Genomic DNA, 13,571 nt, shown 5'->3' with positions numbered 1-13,571 from the left:
TCTTTTGAATATCTTCTCAGTTTCTGAATGATATCTACAGCAAATGCTATCAGTACCTTGATCATAGGGCTTTCACCTTTTACACCAAGTGCCTTTTGATGCAAGTCTTTGGAATTTCCACCTGAGCGACCTCCTGGGAGGGCAGGAAATTAACATCTCTGAAAGCAACCCTCAACCAGTGACAGATGGGAGTAAGTGGGTGAATACCCCAGGGGTCTTTTTCTTCAGGCAGGACAACTCTGAGGTGTGCTCTTCATGTTCTCCAAGAAGTCCCTGTGCAGGTAAGGGTCAGTTTCCCATTCTTTACTAACATATCCATGGCTTCTCTCCACTCTCCATATTGCTTCTGTACTCCCCTACAGGAGTTTCCTGGGATCCTCTCCCAAATAAACTGCTTGTGTGCATAACCTTGTGTTTTGGTCTGCTTCTAGGGGAAGCCTACAGCAATATTCATACAATTCATTCTCAGCACCTAGCTGTAGCTGGCTGGGTGGGCACCTGACTGTGCCAATTGGACTGTCTTTTTAGAATTTTCATAAAGTATATTTTCTAGTGTCTGCAGGAGGCTGGGCCTTTCACATGTGAACTCAGGAGCTTTGCGGGGTCATAGTGTATCACACACACGTGTAGAAGCAAAGAAAGCCAGTCTGTGGAGTGGGAGTGAAGAGATGAGAGAGAGAGAGAAGAGGATGGGCAAGAGAATCAGAGATAAAAGATGGCTTCCTGCTCCAGGCTACCTCCCTTCCTGCAGCCCTCCTACATCCTAGTCTGTGAATTATGTCTACATAGGTATAAGAAATCCCCCCTCTTCTCTCCAAGTAGCTCAAATAACTTGTTATAAACTACCAAACAATGGGTTGACACAGAAGGTCATCAAAAAGTTAGACCCACCCTCTCACAGAGCTGGAAATCTATGTTCTAGAACTCTCTGCCTCCTCAAAACTCCACCCTTCCCAGCCTCATTCTCTGCTGTTGGGACTCTGAGAAGAGTTGTCGCTGATCTCTGACCTCCTCCTGTGTGACCGCTTCCTGGGAGGACTCCTTCAGGCGGGGTCTGCTGCTGGTGGGCCCCACATAGGTGGGGCTCTTGCTGAGAGGGCATATGTGGTAATTCTGGAGTGCTGCTTAACTTCATCCAGACCCTTTTTGCCACTGAAGACTGACCTCAGGCGGGGCAGTCACAGCTCCCCTCAGCCTCCAGGTCCCAGACTCTCTCTGGGTGAAACATCTCTTTGTTGAACAACTACTTGGGAAGCCCCTTAGTCTAGACCTCTAACCTATTCTGTGTTCCCTTAGGAGGAGCCTTGAGACCCCTTGCGGTTCTCTTTCATGCCCTCAACCTAAGAGAAAAAGGGTGAGTAAAAGTCTCCTCATCTCATCCTTTTGGATCACATTACAGTATGGTCACGGCTTAGCTAGTATAGGCGGCCTTGTAAAAAAACTGTATTCATCTCCCTGTGTCAGAATTACCCATTCAAGAAGCACTGTTGATCTCTAAGTTCACGGGAACTCTTACTGACCTATGATAGGAGTCATATGTCAACTCTCCCAAGAATCACAAATGTCCAAAACTGATTCTCAGACACCGTCCCCAAAACTGTTCCTCTTCTCATTTCAGCTAATAGCAGTTCCCTCATTCCAATAGCAGTTCCCTCATTCCAATGGACCAAAACCCTTCCTGATTCTTCTTCTCTTTTCCCCATACCGCAGAGCCAATCTGAGAGAAAATCTTGTCACTTCTACCTTCAAGATATATCCAGAATCCAGCCACTTCTAACCACTTTCCCTGCTATCCTCATCTCTTGCCTAAATTACTGTAATGTCCTTCTAACCCATCTCCCTGCTTCCAGCTTGCTCCCTGTATCAGTTATCCACTGCCATCACGAAGATGCCTTAAGAATCAGCCACAAAACCTTGGCAGTAGCAGACAATAATGATGCACGTAGGGCTCACTGGGGATCAGCGGGGTGACTCGTGTTCATGCCTGGGGGTTTGCTGGTTGGGTTGACTGCCATCCCTTTGGGCTCTTTCTGTCAGCGGAAGCAAGTAATAGATTAAGCTCAGAGTCAGAATGAGTGATCCTTTCCAAGTTCTGTGGCTTAGATCAAATCAAGTGGCAGGGAAATGCATGGTGTCTCTTGTTGGGAACAGCTTGACATGGCAAAGGGTGTGGATGAGAGAAGAAGTAAAGGACTGGGGTCTTTCATACACTCAACCTCCCACATACCACATATGCCTTGGGAATATTACACTGACACATCACTTCTCTGCTGAAAACCCTCTCACGGTTATAACACTCTTGGGGGAAAATCAGAGGAAAAGCTTCATGACATTGGGTTTGGTAATGATTTTTTAAATACAACACCAAAAGTGCAGGCAGCAACAGTAAAAATAAATAAATTGGACTCAAGATTAAAGACGTCTGGGCAGCAAAGGACACCATGAACAGAGTGAAAAGGCAACCTATGCAAGGAGAGAAAATATTTGCAAGTCATATATATCTGGCAAGAGGTTAGCATTTCAGAATATATAAAGAACCCTTGAACTCAACAGCAAGAGAACAAACAACCCAGCTCACAAAAGGGCAAAGGACTTGAATAAACATTTCTCCAAAGAAAATACACAAATGGCCAATGACATGAAAAAGATGCTCAACATCAGCTCTCACTGGGGAGACGCAAATCAAACCACAGCGAGATACCGCCTTATACCCATTAGGATGGCTATGGAAACAAAACCAAACCCCAGAAAATAACGAGCATTGGCAAGGATGTAGGAAAATTGGAACACTTGTGCATTGTTAGTGGGAATGTAAAATAATGCAGTCAGTGTGGAAAACAGTACGAGGGTTTCTAAAAAAAAAAAAATTAAACAGAATTACCATATGATCTAGCAATTCCACTTCTGGGTATACAGGCAAAAGAATTGAAAGTGGGGTCTTTTTTTTTTTTTTTAAAGATTTTATTTACTTATTTGACAGAGAAATCACAAGTAGATGGAGAGGCAGGCAGAGAGAGAAGAGAGGGAAGCAGGCTCCCCGCTGAGCAGAGAGCCCGACGCGGGACTCGATCCCAGGACCCTGAGATCATGACCTGAGCCGAAGGCAGCAGCTTAACCCACTGAGCCACCCAGGCGCCCCGAAAGTGGAGTCTTGAGAAGAGATCTGTACATCTATGTTCATAGCAGTGTTATTTACAAAAGACAAAAGATGGAAGCAACCTAAATGTCCATCAGTGAAGATATGAACGTAATACACTGTCTCTGTACAATGGGATGATATTCATGCTACCATGTATCAAGTTAAAACTTGAGGATATGCTCCGTGAAATCATCCAGACACAAAAAAAGAAATACTGTATGATTCAACTTATATGAGATACACGGAGTCATCAAAATGACAGAAACAGAAAGTAGAAGCCGGAGGGGAGGGGCCGGTGGGAAGTATAGAGTTTGTTCTGTAAGATGAAAGAGTTCTGAAGGTTGGTTACTCAATGATGTGAACATGTTAACACTGCTGCTCTCTACGTCTGAAAATGGTCACAAGGTAAATGCCATGTTATGTGAGCATTACCACCACAAAACACAGACCCTCCTGTGACACCAGAGCCCTTTCCTTAGCCTTCTTATACCACATGTACCATCTCCTTCCTGAGCACTGCTTTCCCACACTCCCTCCTCATGGTTCCTGGGCTGGGCCAGCAGTCCAGAGGCAGGCACGTGCCTGGAATGCTCCATGCCCGGAATGCTCTTGCTCTAGATAACTGCATGGCTCACTCCTTCACCTACTTCAGGTCTTCTCAAATGTCACCTTCTTGGCAAGTCTTACCCGGAACTCTTTATCTAAAACGTCAGCCCCTGCCTTCCCCGCCAACCTCTATTTCCATCTCACATTCCATACATTTTACTTACTGTCTTATCTTATTTTCCCCAGTAGACATCCAGGCAGGCAGGAATTCCCTGAGGGCAGGGATAATTGTCTGTTTGGGTTTTTCTGTTTTTGTTTTTTACTGTTGAATTCTGAGAGTTTAAAACATGACATCAGGAACCAGTAGAAAACTGTATTCATCAAGGTTCTCCAGAGAAAGAGAATATGTAGACTCTATATATTTATGGGGCACCTGCATGGCTCAGTCAGTTAAGTGTCTGCCTTCAGCTCAGGTCATGATCTCAGGGCCGTGGGATCAAGTCCATCATTGGACTCCCTGCTCACCGGGGAGCCTGCTTCTCCCTCTGCCTGCTGCTCCCCCCGTTCATGCTCTTTCTCTCTCTTTCTCTCACAAAAATAAATTTTAAAAATACTTTAAAAAAATGATCTATATATTTGCACCTATACTTATATCTAGACGTATACTTTATCTGTATCAGTATCTACCTTAGTCCTTTGGGGCTGCTGCTAAACCAAATTACCTAGACTGGATGTCTTACAAACAACAGAAATTCATTTCTCACAGTTCTAGAGGCTGAGAAGTAAGCGACCAAGGTGCTGGCATATTTGGTGTCTAGAGAGAACCCACTTCCTGATTCATAGGCATCTGTCTTCTCGCTGAGCCCCAATATGGCACAAGGGGCAGGGGAGCTTTCTAGGGCTCTCTTTTATAAGGACACTAATCCTGGGATGCCTGGGTGGCTCAGTCAGTTGGCATCTGCCTTTGGCTCAGGTCATGATCCCAGGGTGGTGGAATGGAGTCCCACAACTGGCTCCCTCCTTAGCTGAGAGTCTGCTTCTCCCTCTCCCTCCACATGCTGTTCCCCCTGCTTGTGCTCTCTCTCTCTCTCTCTCTCTGACAAATAAATAAAATTTAAAAATAAAAATAAATACATATATATATATATATATATATATTTTTAAAGGATACCTATCCTATTCATGAAGCTTCTACCCTCATGACCTATTCACCTCCAAAAGGCCCCATCCCCTAAAACCACCATTTTGAGGGTTAAGATTTCAGCATATTACTTTTGAGGGGAGGCAAAGCCATAACAAATGTAAAGAAGTTTATCATAAGACATTGGCTTATGTGATTATTGAGGCTGAGAAATCCTAAGATCTGCAGTTGGTAAACCAGAGACAAGAGGGTCAATGGTAGAGTTCCAGTCCAAAACCAAAGGCCTGAACACCAGGAGCTCTAATCGTGTAAGTTTCAGTCCAAGTATGAGTCCAAAAAAACCAGGAGAAGACCAATGTCCCAGCTCAAATACAATTAGGCAGAGAGAGAACAAATTCTCCTTACTCCCCTTTTTGTTCTATTCAGGTCTTCCAAAGACTAGACAAAGCCCAGCCTCATGAGAACTTTCCTCAGTTCCCCAGCACAGATACTAATCTCATCCTAAAACATCCTCACAGACACACTCAGAATAATGTTTAACTAGCTATGGGGGCTGACTCAGTCAGGATGACATAAAATTAAGCATTACAGTGCCCAAGAAATGTTTGTTTTAAATGGATGAACTCCCACCTTCAGGTTCTCCTGAAGATTTGTAATTTGGGCAGCCAGGATTGGTCTCCCCTTCTTGCAAACCCAACTGTTTTCTTTAAGTGATTACCTTGGAGTCTCCCCAGTTATTTAATTCAAGGAGAAATGAAAGGCAACTCTAATTTACTCCACTCCTCATTAAACCAGTTACCTCCAACACCACTCCTTTATATTCTTTTTAAAAATATTTTATTTATTTATTTGACAGACATAAATCACAAGTAGGCAGAGAGACAAACAGAGAGAGAGAGGGAAAGCAGGCTCTCTGCTGAGCAGAGAGCCTGATGCGGGGTTCGATCCCAGGACCCTGAGATCGTGACCTGAGCCAAAGGCAGAGGCTTTAACCCACTGAGCCACCCAGGCGCCCCTCCTTAATATTCTTCTATGTAGATCAAGAAGTGGGGGAGAGGGACGCCTGGGTGGCGCAGTTGGTTGGACGACTGCCTCCGGCTCAGGGCGTGATCCTGGAGTCCCGGGATCGAGTCCCACATCAGGCTCCCAGCTCCATGGGGAGTCTGCTTCGCTCTCTGACCTTCTCCTCGCTCATTCTCTCTCTCACTGTCTCTCTCTCTCAAATAAATAAAATAAAATAAAAATAAAAGAAGCATGTTTGTTCCTTTAAAAAAAAAAAAAAAAAAGAAGTGGGGGAGAAGTGAAGAGATGGGGTGTGGCTGACAGAAGCCTGTGAAGGAAGTATCTTGTCCCCCAGGTTGGCAGACCTCTTAAGAATGTGAGGTGTTTGGGGGCGCCTGAGTGGCTCCGTGGGTTAAGCCTCTGCCATCAGCTTAGGTCATGATCTCAGGGTCCTGGGATCTGGCCCCACATCGCATCGGGCTCTCTGCTCAGCAGGAAGCCTGCCCCCCAACCTCTGCCTCTCTCTTTCTGCCTGCCTTTCTGCCTACTTGTGATCTCTCTGTCAAATTTTAAAAAAAAAAAAAAGTGAGGTGTTTGTGTTTGATGTTGTCAACAGTGTATACTAGTGTTCCCAAGGTAGCAACATGGAAAGTCCCTCTTAATATCTTATTGCACAAGACTTTCATGAGATAGCAGGTTCTGAAAAATGGCCACAAATCCCTCTAATCCATACATTGCCTGCTTCTTCCCACTGTGGCTTTTCATCTCTTCCCATCGGGGTGGAAACGATTTCTCTACCCCTTTGAATCTGGACAGACCTTCTGAGTTGCTGGATTGAGATGGGGGGAGAGGGGTTCTGAGCAATGTTTCAAGGACCCTTGCAGCTGTGTTCACATCTGCTTGGAACCCTGAAGATGCCAGGTAAAGTAGCCCAGGCTCGCACCCTTGAGAACAAGAGACCATGTGGACAGAGTGGTTCAGTCGATACCTGGCACCAACCACCAGACCTGCAAATGGGGCTTTCAGGTCACCCAGACCCAGTCATGCCTGATTGCAGCAACATGTGTGACTCTATTGGCTTTCTATTGCTGTATAATAATCACCACAATCTTAGCAGCTTAAACAACACATGTTTATCATCTCACAATTCTCTATATCCAATGTGGGCTCAACAGGCTAACATCAAGCTGTCAGCAGGGCTATGCTCCTTTACAGAGGCTCTAGAAGAGAATCTATTTCTTTGCTCATTCAGATGGCTGTTGCAGTCCCTTGTAGTTGTAGGATTGAAGTTCCTATCCCCTTGCTGGCTGTTAGTGAGGGCTGTTCCTGCATTCTTGGATTCATGGCCCCCTTCCTCTAGATTCAAAGTCAGCAGTGATGGTCAAATGTCTTTCATATTCAAGTTTCTCATGTCTCTTTTTCCATAGCATCTCTCTGCCTGACTCTCCTGCCTTGCTCTTCCATTTTTAAGGGCCCATGTGACAACATTGGATCCACCCAGACAATCCAGGATAAAATCCTTATCCAGAAGTCCATAAATTTAATCCCATCTACAATGTCCCTTTTACTGTACAGTGTAACACATAGCTCTAATGCCAGGGATTGGAGCATAGGCATTTTTGGAGGAGGGGCGTTATTTTACTTGCCATAGTGACGCCAGATGGGAGCATCAGCAGAACCACCTGGCTAAAATCCAAAAGATGACCTACAGAATTATCAGCAAATCAAAAGGTAGTTTGCTAATGCAGCAATAGTGAACTGATAAATCCTACATATGATAACATCTTATCATTAAAAAAAAAAAGAGTGCCTTTAGAATATGCACTCAAAAATTCTTGTGCTCTTGGACTCCGAAGGGGTCCCTCAAGACTTGAAAACTTTCAGAGTTCTTTGGGCTCAGAGTCCTATCCCAATCTTATTGCTGTTAAACCCTTCCTGAAAATGGGAAGTGGGTGATAAATCTTGAGAACCCAATGGATTCTCAAAGTATGTTATCAGTAAAATGTAGCAGTTGGACCCCAAGTGATCATTGAATATCTACCCAAGTGCCAAGCTTTTCTGGTTAAGTCACTTCTAGCTGCATGCTGAAAATCAGCCATGGTGCCAGATGGGTCCCCTCAGGGCTGCCATTCATCCTGCAAAAAGGTGGTCACATTTCACTACTTTGTACAGCATTGGTTGAAAAGAAGGCTTTCCTGTGAAAAGGCAAAACCGACAAGGCCAAGGTGAGCAAGACAGTTTCACACATGATCTTCAATTTCTCATTAAATCTAAGAGTGATCTTCCAGAGTCAGGACAACTGCCAGACCCAGTGTGGGCTCATTCCAGTGAAGGAACAGTACCCAAACTTGTGACCCATTGGGATATTGGGCTATTTGGCTAGCAGGGCAAATACAACAGCTCTTGGACTGCAAAGTCCCCAAATCTCCCCGATGCAAAGCCCTTGGCATCCCCTGACAACTTCACTCCCAACAGCTGACATCCCAAATCCAGACTACTTGGCACCAATCTATGCCATAGGAGGGAGGGGAGTTTCTCCATTTGAATAGAACCTATGGCATATCCATAAATGACCTGGACCTCGCATTCCTTCCTTGAGATATGAAAGGAGGTAGGTAGTACTGCCTGCCTTTCTGTTTCCCTAATAAGGCCATTCTGTATGACACTGTAAAATTGGTTCCTACCCCTTTTGTCAACCCTGCAGGATCCCACCCTGGCATGGCAGTAGCTTTGTAAAAATAGACAGATGCTGGTATCACCCAAGATCAACTAACTAGGCCCACACACTGGAAATTTTTATATGCCATCGACCTTGTGGCATTAGGAGAAACCGATGGACTCCTTCTCAGAATAGCATTTTTATAAAGCACAAAATTAAATCCATACATTTACAAAGGAACTCTCTTATAGTAGAAGAGAGAAATCAAAATATTAAGAAAACAAGTTTGTGATATAATAACATACCTGCTTCCACGTTAACACATTCAGCAATAAGATGTAGCGATGGGTCTAATAAGCACAGTAATTCCAAAATAGTAACAAGGTAAACCTTTTCCTCCAGATTTTACCCGCTACCAGTTCTCACCTTTTTGATCTCGAAGGATTTTCCCAGAAAAGAATCCCTTTGCATGTGTGAAAAGAGTCTGTCTTCTCTAGTAATGATAATAATTCATTTTTCTATTTCTGGAATGCAAATAGTTTAAGAACCATTGTTACAGCCTCTAGGGAGGTCACTGAATTCCAAGGGCCCTATGTGGGAATGACTCTATGAGCAAATACTAGCTAAGATATTCGGTGGTAGTACCTTAAATTATATCCTTCTCAGAGGCATTGACATTGTAATCAGTTATTTCTATGTATATTTAGAATGGAGATTTATTTTTAAATTTTATTTAGTACATGCCCACTAGAAGAGTTAAGATTACAAAGGCTGACAAAACCAATTACTGGCAAGAATATAAAGCAATTGGAACTCTCATACATTGCTGGTAGGAATGCAAAATGGAACAGCCACTATAGAAAAGAGTTGGGCAGTTTTTTATACAGTTGAATGAAAACTTATCATGGTGAACCACACCTACCCTGTGATTTATATTCCTATTCCTAAGTAACAGCTCAAGAGAAAGAAAAACATGTGTTCACACAAAAACCTATGTGGGAATGTTTCTAGCAGCACAATTCATAAGAGCTAAAATCTAGGAACAACCCAGGTGTCAACCAAGTAGGAATCGATAGTATGGTATATCCTTATTATGGAGCAATATTCAGCAATAAAAATGAGTGAACTGCTAATACAACACAGATGAATCTCAAAAGCATTATGCCAAATGAATAAACCCAGACATAGAGGAGTATACACAGTATGAGTCCATGTATTAGAAATTTTAGAATAGGCTAAACTGTAAAGACAGAAAACTAACTAGTGGTCGATGAAGGGCTGGGGTCAGGGAAAGGGAAAGGCCAGAATGTTTGGGGGTAATGGAAATGGTCTGTATCTTGCCTGGAGTGGCAATTAAACTTTTTGTCAGATGGGGCACCGGGGTGTCTCAGTCGATTAAGTGTCTGACTCTTGATTTCGGCTCAGGTCATGATCTTGGGGTGGTTAGGTCGAGCCCCATATTATGCTCGGCAGGGAGTCTGGTTGGGATTTTGTCTCTCTCCCTCTGCCCCTCCCCACCATTCAATCTCTCTCTCTCTCAAATAAAGAAATAAATATTTCTTTAAATTAAACACACACACACACACGCACACACACGCACACACACACACACACTTTGTCCGAGAGTTGAGCTACAGTGCACCAGGATGAGAGGCGGGGTCCAAGTGGAGGTGTTAATTCTGAAAATGGATAAGGAAGGTCTGCAGAGATAGGGCCTCTGTGCGGCATGGCTACAAGTACTCAAAGGGTTTGGGAACCTAGGTGGTACCCAGAGACCTTGGCCAAGAGCCCCCACCCAAATGAAGATAGGGGACAATCGAGGGATTAAGTAGAACTCTATCTCTTCCAGCAGATCAGAGAGCCGAGATACCAGTTCTGAGCAAACCCTGAGGGTTGTTAGAATCCTAAGGGTGTAGGGAGGGAACTGTTCACCAGAAGTCTTGGGGTTGGGTTTCTCCACTACGAAAGCCAATACAGGTTGAGTCTGATTTAGTTTCATTTAGGAGCATAAAGGAAGGTGAAAGTTCTTGAGTTTGATTCTCACGGAACATATTCATACAGATTCATACACATGAACATAAAATCATATTAATAGAGGGCTGTTAGGGAAAATGGAATATTCAAAGAAAAGGGCGACTAAAGGTGGTTTTGGCACTGAGAGAGGTGGTGGGAGAATGCCTTGGCCGCAGCAGGGCTCTAACTCCGCTGAGATCTTGCTAGAGGCTCATGCTTCGCCCCCTGCTTTCTTGGGCTTAGAGACTTTTCAGGGACACGTACTTGGGTGATCTGCCATGTAAGGAAGTGGAAAGTCAGTTTGAGTACCCTGTCCTAACTTGCAAAGACCATCACTTGCCATACAATTTGTTTGGAAGAGTTGCCTTGTCTACAAAAGGCAGCCAGCAGAAGATAACACAGTATCACATCAACATAAATAAAGTCTCTCCTCTTATAAACACATGCCCTAAATACCATGGGCAGCTCACCCGACCTTGGGAGTTAGCAGCTGCCTGCTAATGTGACGGTTGCTAGTTTCAATTAGGGAAGAACCCCACCAACACAAAAGGTGTGTTTTCAAGGTAAACCTGAAAGATAGATGATCATGTTAACATCAGCTTATTATACATATTTATGACTTCAGGAGAACCATCTCCTTATGTAATAGCTTGGCTTCATGATAGTTGAGAAAGGCACTTGCATAGATAAATATGAAACTGTGAGTATAATGTTGAGGATCTTTAATGATTAAGATCAGTGGATCAAGAGTTTTTGAAATGAGGACGCCTGGGTGGCTCAGTTGGTTAAGCATCTGCCTTCGGCTCAGGTCATGATCCTGGGGTCCTGGGATGGAGTCTCACATCTGGCTTCCTGCTCAGTGGGGAGCCTGCTTCTCCCTCTGCCTACTGCTCCCCCTGCTTGTGCTCTTGCGTGTGTGCTCCCTCTCTCTCTCAATCTCTCGCAAATAAATAAAAACCTTAAAAAAAAAAAGTTTTTGAAATGTCTAAGGATAATCTATGTGGGTAGAGGGGGACTTTGAAGAATATCTTAGACGGCTTGGGCTGCCATAACAAAAGACCATAGACTGGGTGACTTCCCCAACAGTCTTCCACAGCTCTATTTTCTCACAGTTCTTGAGTATGGAAGTCTAAGATCAGGATACCAACATGGTCAGGTTCCAGTGCGAGCTCTCCACCTGGCTTGCAAACTGCCGCCTTCTCACTGGATCCTGACAACGCCTTCCTCAGGGCTTGCGTGTGGATAGGGAGCCATCTCTCTCTCTTTCTTCCTCTTCTTATAATTCTGTTACATCAGGACCAATTCTGTGAGATCAGGACTCTACCCTTATGACCTCATTTAAATTTAATTACCCCCTAACAGCCCATCTCTAAATACAGTCATAGTAGGATTCTGGATTCCAACTTCTGCATTGTGGGTGATACAATTCACTCTTAAGCAAAGAATACAGAGTCCATCCCTCCCCTCAACTTGGAGCTTGTGATGCACGAAGCAGCGCCAAATGGTAAGGAGTGTGGAATCCATAGCTCAAAAAGAGGCAGGCTAGAGTACTCAAAATAGACTTTCTAAAGCTGGGACTCTCTTGGGACCAGCAAGCCTAACTGCAGATTTCCTAAACCCTGAATCCAATCTGGTACTTCCTTATGCAATGGCTCCCAACTGCTCTGTAAAAAATACACAGAAAGCAGACCCCCAATTCCACTTCCAAGCCTCTTCTCTTGCCACACTGTGATGCAATCCTCTTAAGTTTCTTTTCAGGAAATGCCCCTTCACCCCCAAGGCTGTGCCGTGTAGTTCCCTCTACGAGAAAGACTGACCCACCTAATACCTCATTCTCATCCCCTTACCTTCAGTTTCTGCCTGCTAGCTTCTCCCATTCTTGATATCTCAGTTTTGAAGACACTTCCTCCAGAAAACCTCAGATTACCCTCCCCAAGGCTGGTTATGTGGTTTTCATGTTTACTGTACTTCACAGTAGTGAAAACAATACCATGGAATCCCTCTCAGCCATCACTCAGCATCACCGGATAATGGCATAGCATCAAATATTCCATCAGTGTTCAAATTCCCTTCATTGTCTCATAAATCATTTAAATTGGGGGCGCCTGGGTGGCTCAGTGGGTTAAAGCCTCTGCCTTCGGCTCGGGTCATGATCCCAGGGTCCTGGGATCGAGCCCCGCATCGGGCTCTCTGCTCCGCGGGGAGCCTGCATCCTCCACTCTCTCTCTCTGCCAAATAAATAAAATCTTTAAAAAAAAAAAAATCATTTAAATTGTTTGTTTGAATCAAGATCCCAAGTTCACACTTTGCAAAATAACCCTTAAATTTTTTCACTGAGTTAAGATCTATAATATATATGCGTTGACTGCACATCCCTTACCACATTGTTTGAACCACACAGTGTCGTCTGTGCCTGCATACACTCCAGGCCACATACCTGAGATGCAAACTCCCGGTTCACATTCATATTTGCAGAGCTAACCCCAACCACACACTGCTACTGACTTTGTCCCCTCGAAACAACTTACCCAAAAGCACCGACAGACAGTCCAGCTGTACCACTAATATGTCACGGTCAGCACAAATTGGCCTCATCACAGGGTTCTCCAAGAGGTAGAAAGCAGTGTGCTTTAAAGGAGAAGAAGGGAAAGACTGTGTGATGCTGCAATGGGCAGCTCCAGGCTTATGGGGCACAGCCCTGCAGGGCATCTCAGGCCCTTCATAACAAGCGGGATGAAATGTACAAGCGCTCCTTGTGAGAGAGACCACGCCATAGGCTGGATCTAAGTTTAGGTGGATCCTAAGATCTTCCCCCTCCTAAGATCCTCTAAAAATAGCTTCTGTGTTACTTAGGAAATCTGTGTTGCTCCTGAGCACAAACATGCTTTGATTTGATTCCAACAGAAAAAAAGGGATTACTGCCTGAAAGAAAACAACAACAACAAGAAAAAAACCAAAACAAACAACCCCCCCACATACACACACACACAAAAGAAAAAAATCACCAAAAACAGGGCTCTTAGTGAGGGCCATGGATGGGTAATGTACTATCTAGAATTACCTCCCTTGCC

The sequence above is a fragment of the Neovison vison genome, chromosome 8 (assembly GCF_020171115.1).
Source record: "Neovison vison isolate M4711 chromosome 8, ASM_NN_V1, whole genome shotgun sequence".
Classification (NCBI taxonomy): domain Eukaryota; kingdom Metazoa; phylum Chordata; class Mammalia; order Carnivora; family Mustelidae; genus Neogale; species Neogale vison.
Note: the sequence above shows the minus strand (reverse complement) of the source record.